The sequence below is a fragment of the Arvicanthis niloticus genome, chromosome X (assembly GCF_011762505.2).
Source record: "Arvicanthis niloticus isolate mArvNil1 chromosome X, mArvNil1.pat.X, whole genome shotgun sequence".
Lineage (NCBI taxonomy): Eukaryota > Metazoa > Chordata > Mammalia > Rodentia > Muridae > Arvicanthis > Arvicanthis niloticus.
Window position 1 is genome coordinate 129,862,669 of NC_047679.1, and position 6,035 is coordinate 129,868,703.

The following is a 6,035-nucleotide window of genomic DNA, read 5'->3' on the forward strand; positions in this document are numbered from 1 at the left end:
TCACGCACCTTTAATCTCAAGGTATCTAAACCAAGATTATCGGAGTGTTCTCAGCTGTTGTAGGCTATTGTAATCCAAGTCTCATGTCAGGGTATATGGCTCAAGATGGCTGCAAAGCTGATAGCCGCTTTCTGCTAAAAGTCGGCCCCCAACAGGCATCAGTAATAGTGTCAGGGTTTGATGCCTATGCATGGGATGGATTCCAAGTTGGGCTGATCACTGGATGACCTTTCCTTCAGTCTCTGCTCCATTTTTGTCCCTGCATTTTCTTTATATAGGAGCAATTCTTTTAAAATAAAATCATTGTGAGTACTTGCTCACCATGAACCCTGTTGGAAAGATAACCACTTATATTGTTCTTTGTCTTACAAATAGAGGTGAAGCCATGTTCAGTGGAAGATTGCAGCTTTAAAGCTTCCATTCTATCTTTGACTCTAACAAAAAATAAATAACTAAATTAGGACAAGAGGTTGCAAAGAGTGGAAAGTGAAGGATGGAGCTAGGAGGAGTTGGGGGAGTAGTGAGGTGAATATGATTAAAATGCACTGTATGCACTTATAAAATTCTCAAAAATAAAATATACATATATACATATATGAATGAAATTCACAAATAGTTTTCCTTTTGTAGAGTTTCAAAAGGATATGACAAATGAAGCATCCACGAGGAAAGCACGAGCTAATGAGTAATTCCTATAGTTGAGAATTTAGTCTAGCAGTAGAGTGTTTACCTAGTTTAGCATACAGGCAAGCAGGGTCCCTGAGAGTGAAGAAGGAAGGGAGAAAATTGGGGGAAAAGTGAGGGAGCAAAGAAGAGAGGGAAAAAGGGAGAGAGAAGAGGAAAGAAAAAAGAGTGTTATTTTTAGGTGTAATATAGAATTTGGGGTGAACTGAAATCTTATTAATCAATTCCAAGGTAGAAGGAATTGTTTGTAGAATAAAAATCTCTCTCTTTGCTCATGAGTTTCGATAAAAACAGGATTTATTTTCTCTTTTCAGTTGACACAAAGAACAAGAAGAGGTGAAATATTTTAAAGATTTATTTTATTTTAAATTTTATATATATATATATATATGGTTTTTTAGTGGTAGAGAAAGTTTTTATTTTTACTGTTTTGTTTTTAGTTATCAAAACCATATACGAACTAAATACAAAGGTTTTCCAAATTGTACAAATCTCATCTCAACTTTATCATGTATTTTTGTTTTTGCTATTTTCCCACCCTCTCTTTTTTCCTCCCAACCCCTCCCCACTTCCTCTTGGATTCATGGTCTCTTCTTGTATGATTATTACTGTATTTTATATAAACATATAACTTACTGAGTCCATTTAATGTTGTTAAAATATACATGTATTTAGAGCTGACCATTTAAGATTTGGTAACCTATCAGGGGGCTTGTCTCTAGGGAAAATTGATTCTCCCTCCCTCAGCAGCCATTGACTGATTGTAGTTCCTCATCTAATAGTAGGGCTGTGTGAAATTTTCCTCATTCCCATTAACGTGTACAGTTATGGTCATTATGCAGGACTTGTTTAGGCAACCACATTGTTGAGATTTCATGGCTATAGTTTCCCTGTCATGTCTAGAAGTCACTGTCTTACAGCAGGTGTCCTGGTACTCTTGTTCTTATAACTTTTCTGCCCACCACTTATACTATGTTCCCTGACTCTTAGATGTAGGGATTATGCTGTTGATGTACTAATTGAGACTGTGCACCTCATAGTCACTTATACTCTGCATTTTAACCAGCTATGGATTTCTGCTGCAAAAAAAGAAGTTTTTACACTTATTTGTGGACATAAAGATTAGTGTTTAGAATACAGTTAGAAGATATAAATAGTAGTAGTCATTTCTCCTCTAGGGTCTATAACTTCTCCAGCCGTGGTAGTTGACTAGGTTTATAGTACCCTTATACTGAGCATGCCTTAAAACCAATTAAACAGCTTTTGGTTACCTCCAAGTTATTAGTGCCAATATTGTACCATTGGGATATCATGTTAGACTAGTCATTGTGGTTCTCAGGCTTAAAAGCTAGATAGAACTGATTATTTTTATCCCTTGGCAATTTTCCTAGGAACTTCTGATAGTATGAGAAGTAGCTCAGGGAGGAGGGTTTCAGGTCAGTACCAGTTTGATTCCTCCATCCTGTGTCTGAAGAGTATAAGGTCTTCAGCAATAAGGTCTTAATCTTCAATTTCTGGAAGGCAACCAAAAGCAATGATCTATATTATTTTGTAGCTCTCTTGGACTCCCTGGCCAACAACTTAAAGGAATGTTTCCCTAATTTGGTACTGGGGTATTTGTTAGGTAGTCTATGGGAAGCATTATTACCCCATGTGGCATACTTTTATTTAAACCATGTGTGTGTGTGTGTGTGTGTGTGTGTGTGTGTGTGTGTGTATATATATATATATATATATATATATATATATACATATATACACACACACACACATATATATATGCATATATGTGTGTGTGTAAGATTTCATTGCTGTGAAGGGAGACAACATGACCAAAGCAACCAAGAAAAAACATTTAATCAAGGCTGTTTTACAGTTTCAGAGGTTTAGTCCATTATCACCATGGCAGGAAGCATTAAAGCATGCAGGCAGACATGGTGCTGGAGGAGCAGAGAATTCCACATCTTGATCCTAAGGCAGCCAGGAGGAGACTCTTTTCTGCAGGCAGCTGGAGGAAGCTCTGGAGACATCAAAGCCTGCCTCTACAGTGACACACTTCCTCTAACAAGGCTACACCTCCTCTGCCAGCACTGCGTTGAACATTCCTTGAATGGGAAGTGGTGATGATTATAGGAAAGGTAGAAAAAAGACACAGAGACAAGAGATAGATTTGGGAGGACTGCCAGTGAATATTGCAGCAGCCCTGTGTTTATTTTTATTCAATACATCACAATATTATGGGAAGAAAAGCTACAAGCTAACAGAAGCAATTGCAGAAATATACACAGGACATCTGTTCTTATCCAGAGGTCTCTCTTTTCCTTCCACCAAGGTCAATAGAACATTCAGCCCCTCTCCTCAAACCTCAAGTGTACCTCCTCCTATAGTTCCATGCCTCAGCAGGCCAGGAAATCTGCCAACAGACTTCCTGGCAGGCAGACTTTCTCTCTCTCTCTCTCTCTCTCTCTCTCTCTCTCTCTCTCTCTCTCTCTGTCTGACTCTCTCTCTTCCTCTGTCTCCCTGTCTCTGTCTGTCTCTCTGTCTCTGTCTCTGTCTCTCTCTGTGTCTCTCTGTCTGTCTCTCTCTGTCTGTCTGTCTCTCTCTGTCTGTCTGTCTGTCTGTCTGTCTGTCTCTCTCTCTCTCTGCTTCAGAGAAGCAGAAAAATGGCTCCTGACACTCCTCCAATAAGGCCTCCCTTCATAATAGTACAACTTTCCATGGGCCAAGCATATTCAAACCACCACAATATGTATATATGTATACATACATTATATTTATTATGTTATATGCATTTTAAAGTAAGCTAATAGAGTAATATGTTTCCCTATAACTTTCCCCAACACCCTTAGGGTTATTTAGTTCTCCACCCTCCCTCTCTTTCTGTGTTTTCTCCCTCCCCTTCCACAATTTTTGTCCTCCCCACTTTTTCCTTCTCCTTTAGCACCTGTAACCTACTATTCCTCTCTCTAGAGCTCCTCACTTCCCATAGTTTCTACTTTCTTGGCTTCTGCTGTTATTACAGGTTTTATACTAAGGGTTCAGAGCTAGGACTCACAGATAAAAGGCAACATGTGACATCTGTCTTTCCAGGTCTATATTATCCCATTTATTTATCAACTGGTAATCATTAGGTTGCTTCTATTTCCTATCTACTGTGAATAGATCTGCATTGAATATGGGTGAGCAAGTGTTTGAGGAGTAAGGATGTCTAAAATCTTTGGGTATGTGCCAAGGAATGGTATAGCTGGACCATATGGTAGATTTACTTTTAACTTTCAGAGAACTCGCCATACTGATTTCCGTAGTGGCTTCAGCTATATCAGTTTGCAATTTTATCAACAGTGAATAAAGGTTATCCCTTTCTCACACCCTTGTCAGTATTTGGTGTCAGTTTTTTTTTCCTTTTAAACTTAGAAATTCTGACTGGTGTAAGATGAGATCTCAAAAGTGCTTTAATTTGCCTTTCCCTGACTGGCCATTTTTATTTCTTTCTTGAGAACTCTGTTCAGATCCTTAGCCAAATTTTAATTGGGTCATTTGTTTTCTTGACTCTTAGTTTTTTGAGTTCTTTAAAGATTCTGGATATTCATCCTCTATCAGATATTCATCTTGTAAAGATTCTCTCCACTTAGCGGGCTCTTTTTACTAGGTTAATTGTTTCTTAAGCTATACAGAAGCCTCTTAGTATTCATTCAGGAAATAAGGTCAACAACTAACAACTGTTAGTTGTTGACTATATTTCCTGAATGAATGGAATTCTATTCAGAAATTCCTTTCTTGCATCTAAGTCTTGTAGGGTCCTGCCTATGTTTTCTTCTAGTAGTTTCAGGGTTTTGAGTTTCCCATTGAGTTCTCTGATCCAGTTGAAGCTCATTTTTGTGCAGGGTGATAGATATGAGTCCATGTTCATTCTTCTATATGTGAACATCCTGCTCTCCCAGTTGTTGAAGGTACTGTTTTTCCTCCAGTGTGTATTTTTGGCATCTTTGTCTAATATCAGATGGCTGCAATTACTTGTCAATGATAGAGATGTCAGTTAATTTTATTTACGTGTGTGTGTGTGTGTGTGTGTGTGTGTGTGTGTACTTTTGTGAAGGGGTACATACTAGAAAGTAGATTTGGAGGTCAGAAAACAGTTTGCTAGTGTCGTTTCTCTCCTTCCACCATTTAGCTTCTGGAAATTGAACTCATATTTCAAGTTTGGCTATGAGCCCTTTATATCAACTGATTCATCATCTTGTTGGTCCTTATATTTATTTTTTAAACTAAATTAAATTTATATACATACACAATCTTCTATAAAAATTCTTTTAAATTCTTCCTTATTCGTTCTGATTTTCATTCAATTTCATGTGAATGTTAATGTATATACTTAGTATACAGTAACAAACAAAACCCACTACATTAGCGGGGCGTTGGTGGCGCACACCTTTAATCCCAGCACTTGGGAGGCAGAGGCAGGTGGATTTCTGAGTTTGAGGCCAGCCTGGTCTACAGAGTGAGTTCCAGGACAGCCAGGGCTACACAGAGAAACCCTGTCTCGAAAAAACAAAACAAACAAACAAACAAAAAACCACTACATTAAAAACCAACTCTCTCCAGTTCTCCAATCTTGCTTCCTTTTCTTCACAGCAACTCAAACTCAACCAACTGTTCCCAGCCTACTAACTTTACCACTTTCCTAAAGATGCCCCCCTCACACCTCTTTAAAAGAGGATACCAATGTACAATTACTTGGTTCTATAACCTATGTTTGCTTTTATTTCCAAACAGGGTCTCCTGCAGTTATTATGCCACCATATCTGGTTTATTGATAGATTTGCTTTATAAATAGTTGTTGTGGAGGACAACACTCTGGGGATTCTTTGGACCTAAGAATTTAAGCACAGTTGTTGGCATTTTTAACATAAACTATAAACATATTGAAAGTTTTTGAGCCGGAGGCCAACAAGAATCTCACTGAAGGTGGCTTTTGAGAAAAATTGGTGTAAAAGGTGGGGCATTTGTTATGAGTACAGGGCATGCACTCAGAATGAAGTTCACCAGTCTTCGAAAGGGAACTGGGATCGCCTCAGAAGCCACTCTGGAGTTCAGTCTCTTGACATCTTGAGGTGCAGGTGGGGTTGCGGTTTAGTATGGTCTGGATTCCCAGGGCTTTAACCTTGCCCATTCCTTAGATCTCTGACATTCCTTTACCCAGAAGTTGGCATTGGTTCTCTGGCTTTTCCAACATAGCCCTTCTAACTTGTCAGTCACTTGCGTGTAGCCAATCACTACCTAAAACGTAAGCACCAATGAATACGCAGATTCACAGGAAGGGAGGCGGGTCTTCAGTACAAACGATCCAATCA